The 26,014-nt window shown below is 48.2% G+C and overlaps 1 long non-coding RNA gene across 1 annotated transcript; it reads right to left on the reverse strand.

The window, feature by feature from the left end:
* LOC123488451 lies at positions 1-26,001 on the reverse strand. The gene is made up of 3 exons (XR_006660088.1): positions 25,809-26,001; positions 25,199-25,386; positions 1-94 (listed from the first exon to the last, which is right to left on the reverse strand). It is a non-coding gene; the product is annotated as an uncharacterized LOC123488451 (long non-coding RNA).
* Between the last annotated feature and the right edge of the window lie 13 nt (positions 26,002-26,014).

Here is a 26,014-nt window from a genome sequence, read left to right on the forward strand (position 1 = left end):
TTTCCATGCATATTCCCAACATATTTGAATTCCGGAATTCCCATCTGGTGCTCAGCCGGATTCTTTCCCAGAATGAGCACCCAGAGGTCTCTCCCTGCCAACAAACAACACCAACGTTATACAAAGGTATCTCCGAGATATTTACAAATCAAATTAAACCTTGTGCGGCACAGTGTGTTAGTATGCCAGCCTGCCTGCCTGCCTGTCTGTTCTTTCCACCAGCCCCTAGAGCAGAACAGAACATTATTCAAATAGTGTTTAGATTGCTTGGACTGGCACCTGGCAACCCAACGTCAGCTCCCTGCCCCCTCTCCTCTCTTCCTCCTCTCTTCCTCCTCTCCTCCCAGCCCCCTCTCTTCTCCTCCCAGCCCCCTCTCCTTTCCTCCTCCCAGCCCCTGCTCCTCTCCCATTCTCTCCTTTCCTCCTCCTCCCTCTCCTCCTCTCCCAGCCCCCTCTCCTCTCCTCTCCTCTCCTCCCAGCCCCCTCTCTCCTCTCCTCTCCTCCCAGCCCCCTCTCCTCTCATTTCCTCCTCTCCCCCTCTCTTCCCAGCCTCCTCTCCTCCCCGGGTGCGTCCCAATAACCTCTCCTAGTGTTCAAGTGTTCACTTGTTCACTTCCCTTCACTGATTGGAAAGAGAATGAAAAACTCCCTCTAGCCCAGCTCGACCAATCCAATGCTTTTACATTTGTGGGGAAGTAATGAACGAGTGTACACTTCAGGGAGGTAGTAGAGACTGGAATGCACCCCCTGTCCTGTATGAGAGAGACTTCCTGTGTTCCAGTATTGTCAGAGCTCTACCACACAGCAAGTCTGAACCTGCTCCGCGGCCAGTATGTCAGGCAGCAGTGAGTAATCCTCATGACTAGCTGGTTCTGGCCGCAGGATAGGATCTCTGTTCCCTTTCATCACAACAACTAGTGTAGCAGACTACAGGATAGGAACTCTGTTCCCTTTCATCACAACAACTAGTGGGTTTGTTTACTGTCTTATGACTCTAAGACAAGTCTATATAGAACCAATTGCTCCACACAATCACACACTTGCACGCAAGCACACCCACCCACCCACCCCCCACCGACCACTTAAACTTCTGACCAATTATTTCTGAAGTGTTGTACATAGAAGCCTGTCATCTCAGCACAGCTGTGTCTGTCCAGGGGCTTAAAGACAAAAAAAAAAAACTCAAATTGTCTACATGACAAAGAGGTATGGGAGGGATGGAGGGGTAAGGTAGGAGGGGCAGCAGGGGAGCAGGCCAGGGAGGGGCAAGAGTGTAGCGGGGCAAGTAGAGGAGGGGCTGTAGAGGAATGATCAGAGAGGGGAGGGGGGGTCAGCGGAGGAGCGGGACGAGGCAGGTGGTGTACTAGATTAAACAGTAATTAGCCAAGAGCCTCTCACCTCGAGCGGCACGGGTCACCAGGAGATTAGGAGGGAGGTTAAATTAACGGGCCGGCCCAAGACGGGCGACAGGCCACGGAACATGATGACCTCACAATCTGCCAGAGATTTACTGCAGGCAGGGAGCCGGGCAGATAGACAGGAAGGCCTAAATATACGGTCCTGCTATACAAGCTACTTAAGGTGGAACTGACAGCATTTTAGCAACATGAAATCGTATAAAAAAATCTGTTCGTATATACACTCCGAGGAAGAATGACATCCAGAGCGTTGTTGACTGTAACTGTGCTGCTGGCAACAATTTAATTACCCTTTTTTTTTTTTACATTTTCTGACATTTTCACGTTTCATTCATTCATAGAATGTTTGGGAATGACGTATAGTAAGGTATTGGTGAAGATTCTATATTAATATAGAGGGAGAGAGGCCGTGCGTTTTGGACAATTTATAGACACTGCAGTAAATAAAACATCTGTCTCGTCCAGGACCAGAGTCTACACAGACTGTTGCGCCATAGCCAATCAGAGCTACAGTAGGCCTTTATGCAAACAAGCCATTTTCCACACAGGCCTGCCATCATTCACTTTGAACTGGACTGTGTGTGTTTACAGACCGTTGCAACAGCGACTTTAAATAATTAGAAAGCATTCGCCAAAAAAAATACACCTGAATGGATTTATGCAAATATGTAAAACACCACGGGAGTCCTCTTACATTTTGGGAACTTTACAGTCCTGTTGAGCAAACAACCATGAAAAGGTAGGCTTTCTCCCTCAGCTACGCACAACAACAAGATTAATAACTAATGCCAAAGCAAGTTGAGCTAAAATCTAACGAGGAAAGATAAAACACAAACCCTCTCAAATTCTCAGCTAGTTGGTCGTCGAAATTGCACTGATGAACGATGGGGGAATAGTAGCCCGCTCGCCTCCTGCAGCTTGCCTGACAATGCATGTTTGTCCCAACCCACGTTTTGACAACTGAATGGGAACTTGCCAGCCCGCCCATTTGATTGACAAACTAAGGGTGCGTTCGTAAATTGCCTTCAGTGTGTGTCGAGTGCGCCTGGGTCGTTCAGAATTCAGAGCGTTCCGCTCTCCCAGCGCATACTAAACTAAATTGACACTGGGGTCGCTCTGGCCCGAGGAGTAGGGTTGATCCGGGATGTTTCACAACGGCAGTCAAGCACCCAAGCTAACAGGCTAAAGTTGGCTAGCTTGCTAACTAGCTAATTCCAGACACAAATGAGAGAACACCTCAATCTAACCATTTTACTCGCACTAGCAGAGCTGGTTAGGCAGTTTTCATGTTATCCAGAGCGTTGGTGACTGTAACTGTGCTGCTGGCAACAATTTGATTACTTTTTTTTTGCCGTCGTTTACTGACACCGGCCATACTCAGAGGGTGTTGCAAATTCATAAATTCATCAGTTATTCTGCGCTCTCGGCACACTCAGACGAGTGCTCGAAACTCGGAGTAGATGGCCAGAGTGAATTTGCGAACGCAAGAGATATGCTAACTGGATAACAGTCGTTAGTTACGTTCGTCCGTTTGTATCAAAAATATTGGGTCATTAAAACTGAAACAGTGCGTCCCGAATGGAGGCAGCAAACAACGTACCAGGCCAGCTGGGATTTACAACCTGATAGCAATATGTTTTGGACTACCAAGAAATGTATTGGTTTATTATATTAGTCATGCATTGAACTGCATCCATCTATTCTGCCAGCAATGCCTTACTGTACGTCATGGAATTTGGAGTAAAATAACATTATATATATTTTTTTACTGCTTATAAAGTTGGTTTTGTAGTATAAAAGTGGGAATTTGATATTTTACTGATATTATGATTGTCTGTTTGGTATCTGTAAAGTAGTTAAAACGCTGTCAGTTCCACTTTAAAATGTACTTAGATAAACACACTACTTAAAAGATATTGCCAAGACATACTACTTACAGTTGAAGTCGGAAGTTTACATGCACTTAGGTTGGAGTCATTAAAACTCGTTTTTCAACCACTCCACAAATTTCTTGTTAACAAACTATAGTTTTGGCAAGTCGATTAGGACATCTACTTTGTTTACAGACAGATTATTTCACTTATAATTCACTGTATCACAATTCTAGTGGGTCAGAAGTTTACATACACTAAGTTGACTGTGCCTTTAAACAGCTTGGGAAATTCCAGAAAATGATGTCATGGCTTTAGAAGCTTCTGATAGGCTAATTGACATCATTTGAGTCAATTGGAGGTGTACCTGTGGATGTATTTCAAGGCCTACCTTCAAACTCAGTGCCTCTTTGCTTGACATCATGGGAAAATCAAAAGAAATCAGCCAAGACCTCAGACATTTTTTTTGTAGACCTCCACAAGTCTGGTTCATCCTTGGGAGCAATTTCCAAACGCCTGAAGATCCCACGTTCATCTGTACAAACAATACTATGCAAGTATAAACACCATGGGACCACGCAGCCGTCATACCGCTCAGGAAGGAGACGCGTTCTGTCTCCTAGAGATGAACGTACTTTGGTGCAAAAAGTGCAAATCAATCCCAGAACAACAGCAAAGGACCTTGTGAAGATGCTGGAGGAAACAGGTACAAAAGTATCTATATCCACAGTAAAATGAGTCCTATATCGACATAACCTGAAAGGCTGCTCAGCAAGGAAGAAGCCACTGCTCCAAAACCGCCATAAAAAAGCCAGACTACGGTTTGCAACTGCACATGGGGACAAAGATCGTACTTTTTGGAGAAATGTGCTCTGGTTTGATGAAACAAAAATATAACTATTTGGCCATAATGACCATTGTTATGTTTGGAGGAAAAAGGGGGCTGCTTGCAAGCCGAAGAACACCATCCCAACCGTGAAGCACAGGGTTGGCAGCATCATGCTGTGGGGGTGCTTTGCTGCAGGAGGGACTGGTGCACTTCACAAAATAGATGGCATCATGAGGAAGGAAAAATATGTGGATATATTGAAACAACATCTCAAGACATCAGTCAGGAAGTTAAAGCTTGGTTGCAAATGGGTCTTCCAAATGGACAATGACCCCAAGCATACTTCCAAAGTTGTGGCAAAATGGCTTAAGGACAACAAAGTCAAGGTATTGGAGTGGCCATCACAAAGCCCTGACCTCAATCCTATAGAACATTTGTGGGCAGAACTGAAAAAGCGTGTGCGAGCAAGGAGGCCTACAAACCTGACTCAGTTACACCATCTCTGTCAGGAGGAATGGGCCAAAACTCACCCAACTTATTGTGGGAAGCTTGTGGAAGGCTACCCGAAACGTTTGATCCAAGTTAAATAATTTCAAGGCAACGCTACCAAATACTAATTGAGCGTATGTAAACTTCTGACCCACTGGGAATGTGATGAAATAAATAAAAGCTGAAATAAATCATTCTCTCTTCTATTATTCGGACATTTCACATTCTTAAAATAAAGTGGTGATCCTAACTGACCTAAGACAGGGAATATTTACTAGGATTAAATGTCAGGAATTGTGAAAAACTGAGTTTAAATGTATTTGGCTAAGGTGTATGTAAACTTCCGACTTCAACTGTAGATACTGCCTGGACATATTACTTAGATACTGCCTAAAACACACTACTTAAATATACTGCCTAAAACACACTACTTAAATATACTGCCTAAAACACACTACTTAAATATACTGCCTAAAACACACTACTTAAATATACTGCCTAAAACACACTACTTAAATATACTGCCTAAACACACTCCCTTAAATATACTGCCTAAACACACTACTTAAATATACTGCCTAAACACACTACTTAAATATACTGCCTAGTGCTTAACGGTACGGCTTAAATACCTCTCCACAGGGGCAAGACACACACTACAGATGTAGGATCTTAATTTGATCACTCTTGTTGCTGACACTTTTCCTGCAATACAGGAAATGCAAACTTGTAGTGTATTTGAGTTTTAAAAAGGCTTCTACAGTTCGGAATTTCCACTTTGAAGTTTCAGACTTGATTTGCCCTAATGAATTTTTTTTAATCAACCCCTAGAAAAATGTCCATTAATTATAATCCACATTTCCTGTTGCCGCAGGATTATTGTCCTGCTGTAGCAAACTGGCTCAAATTAAGACCCTACATCTGTACCATTCACACTCTAGGATACCAGCAAAGGGTGACTGTATTCAAATGGCTGGCTGAAGAAGCTTTACATTGGAGGGTATTGTCTTAGCCTGCATCCCAAACGTCACTCTATTCCTCATAGGGATCTGGTCAAAAAGTAGTAGAGCACTATATAGGGCAGGAAAATAGGGTGCTATTTTTGGGAGTCATCTTCACAGTGTTGTAGGACTTCTCTGTCCTCTCCTCACCTGCTTTACTTTAAACCATTAAAGGCCTCAAGGATCCGTAGCCCGATCTAAAAAAGTTCATCCCAGGTTCTAATCAACTGAAGTGAGTGGCTGAGCATTAAGGCCTCAAGGATCCGTACGGCTCCGATCTAAAAAAAGTTCATCCCAGGTTCTAATCAACTGAAGTGAGTGGCTGAGCACAGACAGATGGCCGTCAACGGGTTCTATAGTCAGACGTCTGGTCTAGTCTGTCTTCCCAGGAACAAAAGGGAACAGGGACAGAGTTAGTTGACTTGCTGCTGCTGCCTCCTACGGTAATAACCTAGGCTACGTCCCAAATGGCCCCCCTATTCCCTACATAGAGCACTACATTTAACCAGAGTCCTATGGGCCCTGGTAAAAAGTAGTGCACTATGTAGGGAATAGGGGTGCCATTTGTTACACAGACCCAGTTCCTGCTCCAGAGGTTGAGACATTGTGTTGAGAGTCTCAATTTGCATCTGAATCTCATCAGACTGAAACACGAGAGAGAGAGAGAGAGAGAGAGAGAGAGAGAGAGAGAGAGAGAGAGAGAGAGAGAGAGAGAGAGAGAGAGAGAGAGAGAGAGAGAGTAGAGAGACCTGGAAGAGGAGGCGGGTGCCTCAATGCCAGCTTCATGCAAAGCAAAGCAAAGCAAAGCAAAGCAAAGCACACAGACAGACAGAGCCTCCACAGAAATGCCACCAACTGGCAAGGCAACCCAGGGAGGGTGACAAGGAGATGTTTCAATCTCCCAACACAAGACAACAACACGGTGAATCACAGAGCAGAGACATAGTGATACAGTGAAGTGTAAATCCAGGGGTGGTCTGCACCACCTGTTTCCCTCTACTGCCTCTGATTCCACCTCCATCATCTCCCATGTGTCACATCAATCATTCCCAACAGTGATCGTTCTAGTTTAGTCTATAGCGGTGAAACACTGTATGTCCCAACAGTGATTGTTCTAGTTTAGTCTATAGCAGTGAAGCACTGTACATCCCTCCTTCCCTATTCTCTCTCCAATTGAGGCAGGCAGGCAGGCAGGCAGGCAGGCAGGCAGGCAGGCAGGCAGGCAGGCAGACAGACAGACAGACAGACAGACAGACAGACAGGCAGACAGACAGGCAGACAGGCAGACAGGCAGACAGGCAGACAGACAGACAGACAGACAGGCAGACAGACAGACAAGCAGCAAGGACCTGACTAGATCTGATTTCACTTTCAAATCAGAGATGATGAGAGAACACATACACACAGTCCTTTTCTTTTCACACCCTGGAACCATCCGCCTCGCAGGTCAATGCTAGCTGAATAAACATCTCTCTCTCACACCCTACCTCAGGCGAGCAAAACCTCGAGACTTCCTTAGTATTAGATTTTATCTACCAGCTGTTGTTTACAAATATACACAGACCGCCACCCCTTGTCTTACTGGAGTCAGCCGTTCTATCCTGCCGATGTAGCGTATATCCCGCCAGCTGTATGTTATCCATGTCGACGTTCAGCCACGACTCGGTGAAACACAAGATGTTACAGTTTATAATGTCCCGTTGGTAGGATAATCATAATCTTAGGTTGTCTAATTTATTTTCTCTCTCACACTCTGGAACCATCCGGCCTTGCAGGACAATGCTAGCTGAATAAATATATCTCACACCCTGGAACCAACCGCCTTGCAGGACAATGCTAGCTGAATAAATATCTCTCACACCCTGGAACCATCTCTCACACTCTGGAACCATCCGTCCTTGCAGGACAATGCTAGCTGAATAAATATCTCTTTCTTTTGTGACGTCACGAGAGGCTACACAGCTTTCAGCGGGATTGCTCAAGTAGTGCAAGGAGACAAGGTTCAAACAAAACAAGGATTTTATTATAGGTCTTGGGAAATTAACGAAAATATAACAAAATTCTGTTCTCTTGTGGCTCTTTAAGGGTTAACCGTTCAGGGATGTCTCTTCCACATCCAAAGTCATAACTCTCACTCGCTCAGATAACTTTTCCCCAGCCTTACTGTAGTCCACGTTGCAGCTAGTGGCCAACCCAGCAAAAAAGTCCTTCCAAATGTCTCTCACGTATTTCCACAGGTGCATATATCCAAAGGTGAGTATTTCCCAAAGGTAAGTATCTCCAAATCCTTATATTCCTCATGGAAGTGGACGTGCAGCACTCTTGTCCTCCAGAGAGCCCAGGTTGGAGACTGTGTCTCTTCCTTCCCAAACCTTCAGCTCATCAGCTCCTCATTTGTTTCAGCTGCGTGGGAAGATTGGCCATAGAGGGGTGGAGTTCCCGACCATACCAGCAGATGGAGCCATAGCTGTCTGGGTTTGCAGCCACCTCAGGGGATGTAACGTCCTCCAGGACACAGCCTCTCGTGACATCACACATCCCCTCCTCGGGACCGACGTCCTCGTCGGGGTAAAGGCAGCGAAGAAGGCATCACGCCGGGAGAGGGCGTCCGCATTGCCGTGGTGCTTGCCAGACTGCTCTCTCTTCAACTCCTCCAACTCTAGGACCAGGGACTCAGCCTCCTGTTGTCTCTCCTTGAGTTTCTTACTGAACGCATCAGCCTTGGTTTTAGCAGAGTTTAGCTTCTGTTGAGCAGCTTTCAGTTCTTTCTCTCTCTCTGCCTCCGCATTCTTCATCTTGTTCTCCAACACCTTGTACTTCTCCTCTGCCTTCTTCTGGACCTCCTTACTACTGCGCAGGGTCTCCTCACACTCCCTCGATGGTCCCGCGCAGCCTCTCCAGCTCCTCCTGTTGCTTAGGGAAGGAGCTCTGTTGGAGTTTAGCCTGGAGGATATCTAACTCTTCTGTCTTCATGTCTAACTGTTGCTTTAACAAACGATACCTCTCAGCGGTCCCCTTCAGACCAGACAGTTCTTTGTCCAGATTCTGTAGCTCCGTCTCTGTGTCGGTCTGGGCACCTGCCATCCCTATCAGAGCCCGGGCGGGAGTGAGTAACTCGGAGGATTGCACCGGAGCCTTCCCAGGATGAGTCTTGCCTCTCCGTTTCCGAGGTACTCGGGTTATCCTCTCCTGAGACTCTCTCCAGAGTGGGTAAAAGGCTGGGCAGTCTCGGCCCAATTGGACAGGGACGGGAGGGAATCAACCACCCCGCCGTCGTGTGTATGGTTCCCCGTGTGCTGGTCATTGTAAGTTCAGTAATGGGGTATTCTCTGGTGTCCCCATGGACACAGGAAACTGGGAGGACTTTCCCCGGGGTCAGACACGTTGGGCCCACCAAATCCTTACGCACCAGGGTGGCCCGGCTACCAGAATCCAGTAAGGCCTCCACATCATGGTGATTCACAGTTACCGGGCAGGTGGGGGTCGATCTGGGCCGCCATCTACGACTCCCAAGAGCGAGGCAAAACGGTGTGTGGGTGCTGAGCTGGAGGACTCCGCAGTGGGCATAGGTTCATCGGCTGGTTTCCACACTGCCAGGAGATATGTCCCATCTCCCCACACGGTAACACTGTCGAGTTTCCCCCTCCTGGTGTACTCTTCTTGGACCCGCCTGGTTTCTGGCTCCCCCTGGAGCCGGGATAAGTCCTGACGTGGCTGGGTTCGAGACCTTGGGGTCCTTTGGACGGGTTCTTCCCATTTGTGGTGGGGCCGCCCTCCTGGGGTCTTTTTCGGGGAAGCATTCAGCATCTCCGCTGTGGCCTGGTACTTTTCCACAGCTTCCACGGTCAGATCAGCCGTGGTCAAGGCCTGTTGACTGATGAACCGTTTTGCCTCATAAGGCAGGGCGCGTAGGTAACGATCCACCACAACGGCCTCCACCACCGCCGCTGCTGTATTCCTCTGCGGATCCAGCCATTTCCTTGCGATTCGGACAAGTTCATGCATCTGCGCCCGAGGAGGTTGGTCTGGTTGGAAGGTCCAGCTGTGAAAGCGCTGGGCCATACCAAACTTTGTGAGTCCATATCTGCTGAGGATCTCAGACTTCAGGGCATCATAGTCAGTAACCTGGTCAGGGCCCAGGTCCCGGACAGCATTCAGCGATTCCCCGGTTAGAAAGGGGGGCTAACAGACCAACCCACTGTTGCTTGGGCCAGGCTTCCTAGTGGCCGTGGCCTCAAATGCATGCAGGTATGCCTCAATGTCATCGGTAGCTCCCATCTTAGATATAAAGTCACTTGCCTTTATTGGGCGGGTATTTTGGACCACCCTCTGTCTCTGCAACTGCAATTCCTCTGCCTTCAGAAGGTTGGCTTTCTTTTGCTCCTCCAAGAGAGCCACGTTTGCTTGCATCTGGGCTTGCTGGCCAGCAACAAGGGCTTTCAATATGTCCTCCATTTCAGTCGGCGGGGAGCCTACGGCCAACTTGGAAAAACTGGGTGATCAAACCTTCGGTATCCTCCTCTGACATGCACTATTAACGCTTGAGCGTGCCCGTATTCTCCACCATCTGTGACGTCACGAGAGGCTACACAGCTTTCAGCGGATTGCTCAAGTAGTGCAAGGAGACAAGGTTCAAACAAAAACAAGGATTTTATTATAGGTCTTGGGAAATTAACGAAATATAACAAAATTCTGTTCTCTTGTGGCTCTTTAAGGGTTAACCGTTCAGGGATGTCTCTTCCACATCCAAAGTCATAACTCTCACTACGCTCAGATAACTTTTCCCCAGCCTTACTGTAGTCCACGTTGCAGCTAGTGGCCAACCCAGCAAAAAAGTCCTTCCAAATGTCTCTCACGTATTTCCACAGGTGCATATATCCAAAGGTGAGTATTTCCCAAAGGTAAGTATCTCCAAATCCTTATATTCCTCATGGAAGTGGACGTGCAGCACTCTTGTCCTCCAGAGAGCCCAGGTTGGAGACTGTGTCTCTTCCCTTCCCAAACCTTCAGCTCATCAGCTCCTCATTTGTTTCAGCTGCGTGGGAAGATTGGCCATAGAGGGGTGGAGTTCCCGACCATACCAGCAGATGGAGCCATAGCTGTCTGGGTTTGCAGCCACCTCAGGGGGATGTAACGTCCCTCCAGGACACAGCCTCTCGTGACATCACACTTTCTAAAACTAGCCGCCGAAATTGTCGCAACCCCTATTACTAGCCTGTTCAACCTCTCTTTCGTAACGTCTGAGATCCCCAGAGATTGGAAAGCTGCCGCGGTCATCCCCCTCTTCAAAGGGGGTGACACTCTAGATCCAAACTGTTACAGACCTATATCCATCCTGCCCTGCCTTTCAAAGTATTTGAAAGCCAAGTTAACTAAACAGATCACCGACCATTTCGAATCCCACCGTACCTTCTCCGCTATGCAATCCGGTTTCCGAGCTGGTCATGGGGGTGCACTTCAGCCACGCTCAAGGTCCTAAAACGATATTATAACCGCAATCGATAATAGACAGTACTGTGCAGCCGTCTTCATCAACCTGGCCAAGGCTTTCGACTCTGTCAACCACCGCATTCTTATTGGCAGACTAAATATCCTTGGTTTCTCAAATGACTGCGTCGCCTGGTTCACCAACTACTTCTCAGATAGAGTTCAATGTGTCAAATCGGAGGGCCTGTTGTCTGGACCTATTGCAGTCTCTATGGGGGTGCCACAGGGTTCAATTCTTGGGCCAACTTTTTTCTCTGTGTATATCAATGATGTCACTCTTGCTGCTGGTGACTCTCAGATCCACCTCACGAGACGACACCATTTTGTATACATCTGGCCCTTCATTGGACACTGTGTTAACAAACCTCCAAACGAGCTTCAATGCCATACAACACTCCTTCAGTAGCCTCCAACTGCTCTTAAACACTAGTAAAACTAAATGCATGCTCTTCAATCGAACGCTGCTGGCACCCGCCCCACCCGACTAGAATCACTACTCTTGACGGGTCTGACCTAGAGTATGTGGACAACTACAAATACCTAGGTGTCTGGTTAGACTGTAAACTCTCCTTCCAGACTCACATTAAGAATCTCCAATCCAAAGTTAAATCTAGAATCGGCTTCCTATTTTGCAAACAAAGCCTCCTTCACTCATGCTGCCAAACATGCCCTCGTAAAACTGACTATCCTACCGATCCTTGACTTTGGCGATGTAATTTACAAAATAGCCTCCAACACTCTACTCAGCAAATTGGATGTAGTCTATCACAGTGCCATCCGTTTTGTCTCCAAAGCCCCATACACTACCCACCACTGTGACCTGTACGCTCTTGTTGGCTGGTCCTCACTACATGTTCGTCGTCAAACCCACTGGCTCCAGGCCATCTATAAATCACTGCTAGGCAAATTCCCGCCTTATCTTAGCTCACTGGTCACCATAGCAACACCCACCCGTAGTCTGCGCTCCAGCAGGTATATCTCACTGGTCATCCCCAAAGCCAACACCTCCTTTGGCCGCCATTCCTTCCAGTTCTCTGCTGCCAATGACTGGATCGAATTGCAAAAATCTCTGAAGCTGGAGACTCTTATCTCCCTCACTAACTTTAAGCATCAGTTGTCAGAGCACCTTACCGATCACTGCACCTGTACACAGCCCATCTGAAATTAGCCCACCCAACTACCTCATCCCCATATTGTTATTTATTTTGCTAATTTGCACCCCAGTATCTCTATTTGCACATCATCTCTTGCACATCTATCATTCCAGTGTTAATACTAATTGTAATTATTTTGCACTATGGCCTATTTATTGCCTTACCTCCATAACTTGCTACATTTGCACACACTGTATATATATTTTCTGTAGTATTTTTTTGACTTTTTTTATTATTATTATTTTTTTTTACCCCATATGTAACTCTGTGTTGTTGTTTTTTATCGCACTGCTTTGCTTTATCTTGGCCAGGTCGCAGTTGTAAATGAGAACTTGTTCTCAACTGGCTTACCTGGTTAAATAAAGGTGAAATAAATAAATAAATAAACATCCGGCCTTGCAGGACAATGCTAGCTGAATAAACATCCCTCTCACACGGTCTCTGTGAGCCCTGCTAAATAATGTACATCTTGTAAAAAAAAAATGGAACAGTAGTCACGACAATGTGATCTGTTGTCGTGGAAAAAGACTTCTGGGTTTTTTCGTCCGACATCTGAGAGGGGTTGCAGAGGAGGACGTCGTCACCACTGGGGGGGTTCTCTCTTTAAAGCCACACTCTGTAAGATGTACTGCGCCTAGAGTACCCTCAGTATCCTGGCCAGGGACTCCTACAACAACATAAACACGCAGGAGGTTCTTACGTTTTTTGTTACAATAAGGACAAAAGGTAAGATAAGACGGCTGTGACCCCATTTAGGCTGTCAAAACCGAGGAGAAGCTACATTTAATCAATTCACGTTGACTGTGGCTTTTAAAAAAAAAATCACCTTCATTGTTTTAAAGTAACAAGAGACCGCTCTGTGTTCATGCTGCCGGCTGCAGCTGCAGTGATCTGTGAGCCACATGACTGACTGTGTGAGAGAGAGAGAGAGAGAGAGAGAGAGAGAGAGAGAGAGAGAGAGAGAGAGAGAGAGAGAGAGAGAGAGAGAGAGAGAGAGAGAGAGAGAGAGAGAGAGAGAGAGAGAGAGAGACTACGCTGTTCGGCCGCAGCCTGCGTCATGGTACTGAACCCCAGCCAAGATCCCTATCAAACTGTTGTGTCTGAGGCCCAACTGAGGCTGCGTCCCAAATGGTACCCTGTTCCCTATACAGTGCACTACTTTTGACCAGGGCCCGTAGGGAATAGGGTGCCATTTGGGACGAGGCCCCATACTGTATGTTACAAAATAGAGGAAAGTGTCAGGTCTCTCTGATGCTGCCTCCTGATTCCAACACCAACAGGGAGGAATATCTCCTGATTCCTCCTGTATCTACAACACCAACAGGGAGGAATATCTCCTGATTCCTCCTGTATCTACAACACCAACAGGGAGGAATATCTCCTGATTCCTCCTGTATCTACAACACCAACAGGGAGGAATATATTCTGATTCCTCCTGTATCTACAACACCAACAGGGATGAATATCTTCTGATTCCTCCTGTATCTACAACACCAACAGGGAGGAATATATTCTGATTCCTCCTGTATCTACAACACCAACAGGGAGGAATATCTTCTGATTCCTCCTGTATCTACAACACCAACAGGGAGGAATATCTCCTGATTCCTCCTGTATCTACAACTCCAACAGGGAGGAATATCTCCTGATTCCTCCTGTATCTACAACACCAACAGGGAGGAATATCTTCTGATTCCTCCTGTATCTACAACACCAACAGGGAGGAATATCTCCTGATTCCTCCTGTATCTACAACTCCAACAGGGAGGAATATCTTCTGATTCCTCCTGTATCTACAACACCAACAGGGAGGAATATCTCCTGATTCCTCCTGTATCTACAACACCAACAGGGAAGATTATCTTCTGATTCCTCCTGTATCTACAACACCAACATGGAGGAATATCTCCTGATTCCTCCTGTATCTACAACTCCAACAGGGAGGAATATCTCCTGATTCCTCCTGTATCTACAACACCAACAGGGAGGAATGTCTTCTGATTCCTCCTGTATCTACAACACCAACAGGGAGGAATATCTTCTGATTCCTCCTGTATCTACAACACCAACAGGGAGGAATATCTCCTGATTCCTCCTGTATCTACAACACCAACAGGGAGGAATATCTCCTGATTCCTCCTGTATCGCTACGGCAAAAATATCTGACCGTCAACTTTGCGCCATAAAAACTAAAATTTGGGAAGTGGGATGCAGGGGGGAGGGAGAGGGACGTAGGTAGGTAGCGGTAGGAAGTGAGAGGTAGAGGGGGGACACTCCCAGACCTCCAGTGATGGATCAGGAGATACAGTGCATTCGGAAAGTATTCAGACCTCTTCCCTTTTTCCACATTTTTTTACGCTACAGCCTTATTCTAAAATTGATTAATGTAAACAATTATCCTCATCAATCTACACACAATACCCCATAATGACAAAACGAAAACAGGTTTATAGATTACTTTTTGTAACACCTTATTTACATAAGTATTCAGACCCTTTGCTATGAGACTCACAATTGAGCTCAGGTGAATCCTGTTTCCATTGATCATCCTTGAAATATTTATACGACAGGTGGACTCCAATGAAGTTGTACATTCAATTGATTGGACATGATTTGGAAAGGCACACACACCTGTCTATATAAATGGTCCCACAGTTGACAGTGCATGTCAGAGCAAAAACCAAGCCATGAGGTCCGAAACAGGATTGTGTCAAGGCACAGATCTGGGGAAGGGTACCAAAATGTCTGCAGCATTGAAGGTCCTCAAGAACACAGTGGCCTCCATCATTCTTAAATGGAAGTTTGGAAACACCAAGAGAAATCAGGGGAGAAGGGCCTTGGTCAGGGAGGTGACCAAGAACCCAATGGTCACTCTGACAGAGCTCCAGAGTTCCTCTGTGGAGATGGGAGAACCTTCCAGAAGGACAACCATCTCTGCAGCACTCTACCAATCAGACATTTATGGTAGAGTGGCCAGACGGAAGCCACTCCTCAGTAAAAGGCACATGACAGCCCGCTTGGAGTTTGCCAAAAGGCACCTAAAGGACTCTGACCATGAGAAACAAAATTCTCTGGTCTGATGAAACCAAGATTGAACTCTTTGGCCTGAATACCAAGCGTCACATCTGGAGGAAACCTGGCACCATCTCTACAGTGAAGCATGGTGGTGGAAGCATCATGCTGTGGGGATGTTTTTCAGCGGCAGGGACTGGGAGACTAGTCAGGATCGAGGGAAAGATGAAAGGAGCAAAGTACAGAGAGATCCTTGATGAAAACCTGCTCCAGAGTGCTCAGGACCTCAGACTGGGGGCGAAGGTTCACCTTCCAACAGGACAACGACCCTAAACACACAGCCAAGACAATGCAGGAGTGGCTTCGGGACAAGTCTCTGATGTCCTTGAGTGGCCCAGCCAGAGGCAGGGACTGGGAGACTAGTTAGGATCGAGGGAATGATGCAAAAATGTCTAAAAACCTGTTTTTGCTTCGTTGTTATGGGATATTGTCACGGATTCTGCCGAGGCTGCTCCTCCTCCTTGTTCGGGCAGGCTTCGGCGTTCGTCGTCCCCGGAGTACTAGCTGCCACCGTTGAATGTTTCGATGTTTGATTGCTTTTGTCTGTCTGTTGCACCTGTGTCCGTTTGTGTCTAATTATGTGTCCTATAAGTTGCCTGTTTGGTGTTGGTTAGGTTGTGTGTTGTTATTCGCCTGTCCGTTAGTGCTGCGTGTTTTCTCTGTTTATTGTTTTATAGTTTACGCACAGTCTGCGTAATCGCTCGCCTCTGTTTATTGTTGAGGCCGTTCATTGTATTGTGCTTTGGTTTGCACTAGTAAACTTTGTTGGACTAAGCTTCGGTGTCCTGCGCCTGACTCCCGCACCACATTAACCTCAGCTTTTGACAGAACAACACACCCTCTATGGAGTCAGCAGGAGCAGCGGCAGCACCCAAGTCGCTGGAGGATCGGATCAGCGACCAAGACACCATGATCCGGCAACTTGGGGCCGCCATGAACGAGGTGTCCAACACTCTGCGCCGATTGGTTACGGGAGAGGTGCCCACGCCCGCACACCTTACCATCACCATCGGCCAGTCCTCCCTCTCCCAGCACCGGAACCCAGTGGCATTCGGCTCTCGCCCCGAGGGCATATGATGGTTCTGCAGCCGGGTGTCAGGGGTTCCTCCTGCAGGTGGAACTCTACCTGGCCACCATACACCCGGCGCCCTGCGGGATACGAGAGCGTCCCGCCTCATCTCCTGTCTATCCGGCAAGGCGTTGGAGTGGGCCAACGCCGAATGGAGGGGAATAGACGCGCCACCATCACCTACGCGGAGTTCTCCCGCCGCTTCAGGGCTGTGTTCGATCATCCACCTGAGGGGAAGGCGGCGGGGGAGCGTCTGTTCCACCTCCCGACAGGGGAAGAGGAGTGCACAGGAGTTCGCCCTGGAGTTCGGACTCTAGCGGGGCGGATGCGGTGGAATGAGAGGGCCCTCATCGACCATTACCGGTGTAGCCTACGAGAGGACGTTTGTCGTGAGCTGGCCTGCAGGGACACCAACCTATCCTTCGACCAGTTGGTGGACATTTCCATCCGTCTCGACACCCTGCTGGCTACCCGCGGACATCCCGAAGTGGGGGTCGTCCATTCCACCCTCCAGCACCTCGAGCCGATTCCCATGGAGCTCGGGGGTGCTGGGCGCTTAGGGAGAGGAGGAGAGAGAACCCGAGGGGGGCCGCCCCTGCACCAACTGTGGCCGTGGAGGACACACTGCGGCTAGGTGTGGGGAGGGTCTCCCTGGGAGAGGGGACAACAGGTCACGCACTGGGGAGTCATTTCCAGGTGAGTAGGCGCCCCACTTACCCAGAGCTCTCTGTTGGTCACTTGTGTATACCTGTGAGATTTCCACAGGTGGCACCTCATTCCCAGCATAAGGCGCTAGTAGATTCAGGCGCAGCTGGGAACTTTGTTGATCGTGAATTTTGTTATAGGTTAGGAATTCCCTTCGGCCGGTAGAAGCCCCCCTTTCCTGTTCATGCCCTAGACAGCCGGCCGCTGGGGTCGGGGTTGATCAGAGAAGTCACAGCACCACTTAAGATGACGACGCAGGGGGGTCATGAGGAGATCATTCAGTTTTATCTGATCGACTCTCCTGCGTATCCCGTGGTGCTGGGGCTTCCCTGGTTAAGCGCCCATGATCCTACCATTGCGTGGCAACAGAGGGCTCTTATGGAGTGGTCTGCCCAGTGTGTAGGGAGATGTCTAGGTGTTTACTTAGGGGCGACCTCGGTGGAGAGTCCGAAACCAAGTGCCCGCAATGCGCATTCCCCCTGAATATGAGGATTTAGCACTTGTGTTCAGCAAAACGAGGGCAACACGGCTACCACCTCATAGACAGGGGGATTGTGCGATAGATCTCCAAACAGGAGCGGCACTTCCGCGGAGCCGTGTGTATCCCCTGTCTCAAGAGGAGACAGCGGCTATGGAGATTTACATAGCCGAGTCCTTGGCACAGGGATACATACGGTCCTCCACTTCCCCGGTTTCCTCGAGTTTCTTCAATTGGGAAGAAGAAGGACGGGGGTTTGCGCCCGTGTATTGATTACCGTAGTCTCAATCAGATCACGGTTAAGTACAGTTACCCTCTTCCTCTGATTGCGACTATGACGGAGTCATTACGCGGAGCGCGGTTCTTCACGGGTTAGATCTCAGGAGCGCGTATAATCTGGTGCGCATTAGGGAGGGGGGATGAATGGAAAACAGCATTTAGCACCACCTCGGGTCATTACGAGTATCTCGTCATGCCATACGGGTTAATGAATGCTCCTTCAGTCTTCCAATCCTTTGTTGACGAGATTTTCCGGGACATGCATGGGCAGGGTGTGGTAGTATACATCGACGACATCCTAGTGTACTCTTCTACACGAGCCGAGCATGTAGCCCTGGTGCGCCGAAGTGTTGAGGAGGCTGTTGGAGCATGACTTGTATGTCAAGGCAGAGAAATGCTTGTTTTTCCAGGAGTCCGTCTCCTTTTGGGTTATCGATTGTCCGCGTCTGGTGTGAAGATAGAGGTTGACCGATGTGTCGGCCGTGGCGTCATTGGCAAACTCCAACCACTGTAAAAGAGGTGCAGCAGTTTTTGGGTTTTGCTAATTTCCTACCGGAGGTTTATCCCGGGCTTTGGACAGGTGGCAGCTCCCAACACGTCCCTGCTAAAGGGGGTCCGGTGCGTTGCAGTGGTCAGCTGAGGCGGACAGGGCATTTGTTAAACTAAAGAACCTGTTCACTTCGCCCGGTGCTGGCGCATCCGGATCCCGCTTTACCATTCCAAGTTGAGGTAGACGCGTCCGAGGCCGGTATTGGGGCAGTCCTGTCGCAACGGTCCGGCACGCCACCTAAACTCCGCCCCTGTGCGTTCTATTCTAAGAAGCTCAGCTCGGCGGAGCGTAATTATGATGTAGGGGACAGGGAGCTGTTAGCTGTAGTCCAGGCCCTAAAGGTGTGGAGGCATTGGCTTGAGGGGCTCAACACCCTTTCCTCATTCTGACTGACCACCGTAACCTGGAGTACATCCGGGCAGCTAGGAGACTAAACCCTCGTCAGGCTAGGTGGAACATGTTCCTAACCCGGTTTGTTTTTAAGATCACATACATCCCAGGGTCCCAGAACGGTAAGGCAGACGCCCTGTCCCGGCGGTATGACACAGAGGAGAGGTCCATTGAGCCTACTCCCATACTAGGTAGGAACGGAGGGAGCATGGGAGGCTGGGGAGTAGGAGGACTAGGTAGGACCGGAGGGAGGCTGGGAGTAGGAGGACTAGGTAGGACCGGAGGGAGCATGGGGAGTAGGAGGACTAGGTAGGACCGGAGAGAGACCGGGGAGTAGGAGGACTAGGTAGGGCCGGAGAGAGGCTGGGGAGTAGGAGGACTAGGTAGGACCGGAGGGATGCCGGGGAGTAGGAGGACTAGGTAGGACCGGAGAGAGGCTGGGGAGTAGGAGGACTAGGTAGGACCGGAGGGAGGCTGGGAGTAGGAGGACTAGGTAGGACCGGAGGGAAGCTGGGGAGTAGGAGGACTAGGTAGGAACGGAGGGAGGCTGGGGAGTAGGAGGACTAGGTAGGACCGGAGGGAGGCTGGGAGTAGGAGGACTAGGTAGGACCGGAGGGAAGCTGGGGAGTAGGAGGACTAGGTAGGAACGGAGGGAGCATGGGAGGCTGGGGAGTAGGAGGACTAGGTAGGACCGGAGGGAGGCTGGGAGTAGGAGGACTAGGTAGGACCGGAGGGAGGCTGGGGAGTAGGAGGACTAGGTAGGGCTGGTGGGACGCTGGGGAATAGGAGGACTAGGTAGGAACGGAGGGAGCATGGGAGGCTGGGGAGTAGGAGGACTAGGTAGGAACGGAGGGAGCATGGGAGGCTGGGGAGTAGGAGGACTAGGTAGGACCGGAGGGAGGCTGGGGAGTAGGAGGACTAGGTAGGACCGGAGAGAGGCTGGGGAGTAGGAGGACTAGGTAGGACCGGAGGGAGGCTGGGAGTAGGAGGACTAGGTAGGACCGGAGGGAAGCTGGGGAGTAGGAGGACTAGGTAGGAACGGAGGGAGCATGGGAGGCTGGGGAGTAAGTGGACTAGGTAGGACCGGAGGGAGGTTGGGAGTAGGAGGACTAGGTAGGACCGGAGGGAGGCTGGGGAGTAGGAGGACTAGGTAGGGCTGGTGGGACGCTGGGGAATAGGAGGACTAGGTAGGAACGGAGGGAGCATGGGAGGCTGGGGAGTGGGAGGACTAGGTAGGAACGGAGGGAGCATGGGAGGCTGGGGAGTAGGAGGACTAGGTAGGAACGGAGGGAGCATGGGAGGCTGGGGAGTAGGAGGACTAGGTAGGAACGGAGGGAGCATGGGAGGCTGGGGAGTAAGAGGACTAGGTAGGACCGGAGGGAGGCTGGGAGTAGGAGGACTAGGTAGGACCGGAGGGAGGCTGGGGAGTAGGAGGACTAGGTAGGACCGGAGAGAGACCGGGGAGTAGGAGGACTAGGTAGGGCCGGAGAGAGGCTGGGGAGTAGGAGGACTAGGTAGGACCGGAGGGAGGCCGGGGAGTAGGAGGACTAGGTAGGACCGGAGGGAGGCCGGGGAGTAGGAGGACTAGGTAGGACTGGAGAGAGACCGGGGAGTAGGAGGACTAGGTAGGGCCGGAGAGAGGCTGGGGAGTAGGAGGACTAGGTAGGACCGGAGAGAGGCTGGGGAGTAGGAGGACTAGGTAGGACCGGAGAGAGGCTGGGGAGTAGGAGGACTAGGTAGGACCGGAGAGAGGCTGGGGAGTAGGAGGACTAGGTAGGACCGGAGAGAGGCTGGGGAGTAGGAGGACTAGGTAGGACCGGAGAGAGGCTGGGGAGTAGGAGGACTAGGTAGGACCGGAGAGAGGCTGGGGAGTAGGAGGACTAGGTAGGGCTGGTGGGACGCTGGGAGCAGTAATCAGGATGATATATTAACAGTCTGTTTTGGCTAGTCTTCACATGAGCCTTTAAATTGCCAGCTGCAATCACTGGCAGGCAGCAGGGACCCTGTTTACAAAGAGTCCTCTTATGAGAGGGGAAGACTGATTCCATCACAGCCTATGAACCACTTACATACATCTCTCACTATTCCCCAAGAGTGTGCAAAGCTGTCATCAAGGCAAAGGGTGGCTATTTGAAGAATCTCAAATATACACTGCTCAAAAAAATAAAGGGAACACTAAAATAACACATCATAGATCTGAATGAATGAAATAATCTTATTAAATACTTTTTTCTTTACATAGTTGAATGTGCTGACAACTAAATCACACAAAAATTATCAATGGAAATCACATTTATCAACCCATGGAGGTCTGGATTTGGAGTCACCCTCAAAATTAAAGTGGAAAACCACACTACAGGCTGATCCAACTTTGATGTAATGTCCTTAAAACAAGTCAAAATGAGGCTCAGTAGTGTGTGTGGCCTCCACGTGCCTGTATGACCTCCCTACAACGCCTGGGCATGCTCCTGATGAGGTGGCGGACAGTCTGTGGTGCAACGTGGCGTTGGTGGATGGAGCGAGACATGATGTCCCAGATGTGCTCAATTGGATTCAGGTCTGGAGAATGGGCGGGCCAGTCCATAGCATCAATGCCTTCCTCTTGCAGGAACTGACACACTCCAGCCACATGAGGTCTAGCATTGTCTTGCATTAGGAGGAACCCAGGGCCAACCGCACCAGCATATGGTCTCACAAGGGGTCTGAGGATCTCATCTCGGTACCTAATGGCAGTCAGGCTACCTCTGGCGAGCACATGGAGGGCTGTGCGGCCCCCCAAAGACATGCCACCCCACACCATGACTGACCCACCGCCAAACCGGTCATGCTGGAGGATGTTGCAGGCAGCAGAACGTTCTCCACGGGCGTCTCCAGACTCTGTCACGTCTGTCACGTGCTCAGTGTGAACCTGCTTTCATCTGTGAAGAGCACAGGGCGCCAGTGGCGAATTTGCCAATCTTGGTGTTCTCTGGCAAATGCCAAACGTCCTGCACGGTGTTGGGCTGTAAGCACAACCCCCACCTGTGGACGTCGGGCCCTCATACCACCCTCATGGAGTCTGTTTCCGACCGTTTGAGCAGACACATGCACATTTGTGGCCTGCTGGAGGTCATTTTGCAGGGCTCTGGCAGTGCTCCTCCTGCTCCTCCTTGCACAAAGGCGGAGGTAGCAGTCCTGCTGCTGGGTTGTTGCCCTCCTACGGCATCCTCCACGTCTCCTGGTAGCGCCTCCATGCTCTGGACACTACGCTGACAGACACAGCAAACCTTCTTGCCACAGCTCGCATTGATGTGCCATCCTGGATGAGCTGCACTACCTGAGCCACTTGTGTGGGTTGTAGACTCCGTCTCATGCTACCACTAGAGTGAAAGCACCGCCAGCATTCAAAAGTGACCAAAACATCAGCCAGGAAGCATAGGAACTGAGAAGTGGTCTGTGGTCACCACCTGCAAAACCAGTCCTTTATTGGGGGTGTCTTGCTAATTGCCTATAATTTCCACCTGTTGTCTATTACATTTGCGCAACAGCATGTGAAATTTATTGTCAATCAGTGTTGCTTCCTAAGTGGACAGTTTGATTTCACAGAAGTGTGATTGACTTGGAGTTACATTGTGTTGTTTAAGTGTTCCCTTTATTTTTTTGAGCAGTGTATTTTGATTTGTTTAACACTTTTTTTGGTTACTACATGATTCCATGTGTTATTTCATAGTTTTTATGTCTTCACTATTATTCTACAAAAATAAAGAAAAACCCTTGAAGGAGTAGGTGTGTCCAAACATTTGACTGGTACTGTACATATTACCTCAATTACCTGGACTAACCTCTACCCCCGAACTGACTCGGTACCGGTACACCCTGTATAAAATAGCCTGGTTATTGTTATTTTATTATGTTACGTTTGTATTTTTTACTTTGGTTTATTTAGTCAGTATTCGGCGCATATGACAAATTATTATGATTATTTTTTATTTGCTTCCATTCAGCCACAAGAGCATTAGTGAGGTCGGGCGCTGATGTTGGGTGATTAGGCGCTGGCTGGCAGTCGGCGTTCCAATTCATCCCAAAGGTGTTCGATGGGGTTGAGGTCAGGGCTCTGTGCAGGCCAGTCAAGTTCTTCCCCACCTATCTCAACAAACCATTTCTGTATGGACCTCAATTTGTGCATAGGGGCATTGTCATGCTGAAACAGGAAAGGGCCTTCCCCAAACTGTTGCCACAAAGTTGGAAGCACAGAATCGTCTAGAATGTCATTGTATGCTGTAGCGTTAAGATTTCCCTTCACTGGAACTAAGGGGCCTAGCCCGAACCATGAAAAACAGCCTCTGACCATTATTCCTCCTCCACCAAATTTTACAGTTGTCACTATGCATTGGGGCAGGTGGCGTTCTCCTGGCATCCACCAAACCCAGATTTGTCTGTCGGACTGCCAGATGGTGACGCGTGATTAATCACTCGAAATAACATGTTTCCACTGCTCCAGAGTTACACCACTCCAGCCGATGCTTGGCATTGCGATCTTTGGCTTGTGTGTGGCTGCTCGGCCATGGAAACCATTTCATGAAGCTCCCGACGAACAGTTCTTGTGCTGACGTTGCTTCCAGAGGCAGTTTGGAACTCGGTAGTGAGTGTTGCAACCGAGGACAGACCATTTTTACGCGCTTCAGCACTCAGTGGTCCCGTTCTGTGAGCTTGTGTGGCCTACCACTTCACGGCTGAGCCGTTGTTGCTCCTAGACGTTTCCACTTCACAATAACAGCACTTAGAGTTGACCGGGGCAGCTCTAGCAGGGCAGACATTTGACAAACTGACTTGTTGGAAAGGTGGCATCCTATGATGGTGCCAAGTTGAAAGTCACTGAGCTCTTCAATAAGGCCAATTCTACTGACAATGTTGGGTCTATGGAGATTGCATGGCTGTGTGCTCGATTTTATACATCTGTCAGCAACAGGTGTAGCTGAAATAGAATCCACTAATTTGAAGGGGAGTCCACATACTGCTGTATATATATATATATATATATATATAGTGTATCATGTTAGCTAACCCTTCCTGTAACCCTAACCCTTTAACCTAACCTTAACCCTAACCCTTTAACCTAACCTTAACCCTAACCCCTAGCCTAGCTAATGTTAGGCCACCTAGCTAGAATTCGTAACATATCATACATTTTTCAAATTCGTAACATATTGAACGTTTTGGATATATTCGTAACATATTATACGTTTTGCGAAATTCGTAACATATAACACAAATTGTAATTCGTAACATATCATACGAAATGGGTGATGGACACCCACAAATTAATACCATACCGTATTAAATGTAACACGTCCTCGGATTTACGTACAGAATAATAAGAAATGCTCTGAGACCAGGTTGAAGTTTCCATGTGGCCTTTGAATAGTGTTAGTTTAAACAGCGCTACACCCCAAACGTTTTCCCCCGTTCTATTGATTTCAGCGTGATATCGATGGAAGTGATTAACAAAAAAAAAGTGTTGCGTTACACTTACCGCGTTGGCGACCCACTTGAATCAAATACCAACACTTGTAGCTAGCTGTCTTCTACAAATTGTCCTCTAACCAGTGATGTACACATTACTCCTAGATTTCATGTGTTTTTTGAGCTGTTAGTTTTCAACTTGATCTTCCATAGGAGTGATTGACAAAACAGTGTTGCGTTTCTCTTTCTTTTTCTGTATCAAAATGCAACATTCCAAAATGTAGCAGACTGTTCTGCAGGTTGTCCTCTAACCAGTGATGTAAAAATATATCCCGTTTTCATGTGGTTTTTGAGTTGTGGTAGTTTCAGCAGTGCATATCCCCCCTAATCAATTAGTGATTTATTGACACTTGACAAAACAATAGGGTGTTTGTTGCATGTGCAGTTTATAAAGGTGCCCATTTCAAAACATATGCAAGTAACATGATTACTATTGTTGCACATGCATGTGTAGATAGTGATATACTGAAAACCTAAAGATAAACTGCACTAACAGTTTCTGCATATTGGTTAATGATTTGGACACTTTAAAACTATATTTTGACATTGGGCTATTTATCAATATGGTCTTGTCAACAGGAAGCAGCGACAGCATTATTTTCAATTTACATTTTAGGAATATAAATTGAACTTTCAACATTACTTTCCAATGGTACTGTACTTAATCTGGTCAAAACTGCTGAATGATTCCCCAAAAAGTTATGTTATTGATTTATTTTGATGATATACCAGAAATCACCAAAACGGTTTTGCCCTGCCTACAAAGTGCCCCATACACTTTCAAACGTTCTTATCAAATTTGAAAATGTCCACCTGTGACAAAATCTAGGCATATCAAAGAATGAATTTCAATTTCCAATCTTACATTTCAAGACAACAACATATGAGGGGTCTGACTTCTTACCTTCGACAGATTTGCCAATACTGTGCAGGTGTGTGAACTGAAAGGTGGTGTTAACGTCTCGCAGGTATCTCTCCACCTCCACGGTGTCGTGATAACGGAACTCCAAACTGACACCGGACGACACCAACGTCCCGAGGCTCAGGCAGAGCGCAAAAAGAAACATCGTCTCGGGGCGGGACAGTGACAACCTAACGCACAGAAAGACGTTGAAGAAAAAACGTTAGGCGGCTGCCCATTTAAAATAAACCCACTGTCAAATTTGACCGATAAACTCACGAAGACCTAGTAGCCACTTGACACTGCAGTCTGCAATAATGTTAATGGAAACCAGTGTTCAGTAAACTGGCATTATAGTTTCATCTCAATTCACGATGCACTACGTTTAGTCTTTTCTCTAAAATGATAGGCATATTATTCATATCTGGTCATTTCAGGACTATCTAAATGACAACATTTTGCAAGCAATTCCTATTTTTAGGTCAGAAAAAAAAACGTGTGTATAGAAGTGTAGGCTAGGCTACCAATACACGTGTCAAAAATACATCAAATTGTATTAAATTCACAAAAAATAAACTGAATTTTAGCCTATTCACATGACATTCAAAATTACCTTATTGCTCAATGTATATTTCCAACAGCTGGCTGTGTGCGCATAACTTCTTCTGTGAAGACGTCTCTTGAAGTCACCCTCGCCAGTCCAACCTCATTCATAACAACTCTTTAAAAGTTCCAAATCGCTGGTTTGGTTCTTAGTCTCTAGATAAACTCCTGGCCACGTCACACCGTCGGGTCCCCTGCCTGCCTGCGCGCCGCCCT

Source organism: Coregonus clupeaformis, unplaced genomic scaffold (genome assembly GCF_020615455.1).
Source record: "Coregonus clupeaformis isolate EN_2021a unplaced genomic scaffold, ASM2061545v1 scaf2324, whole genome shotgun sequence".
Classification (NCBI taxonomy): Eukaryota; Metazoa; Chordata; class Actinopteri; order Salmoniformes; family Salmonidae; genus Coregonus; species Coregonus clupeaformis.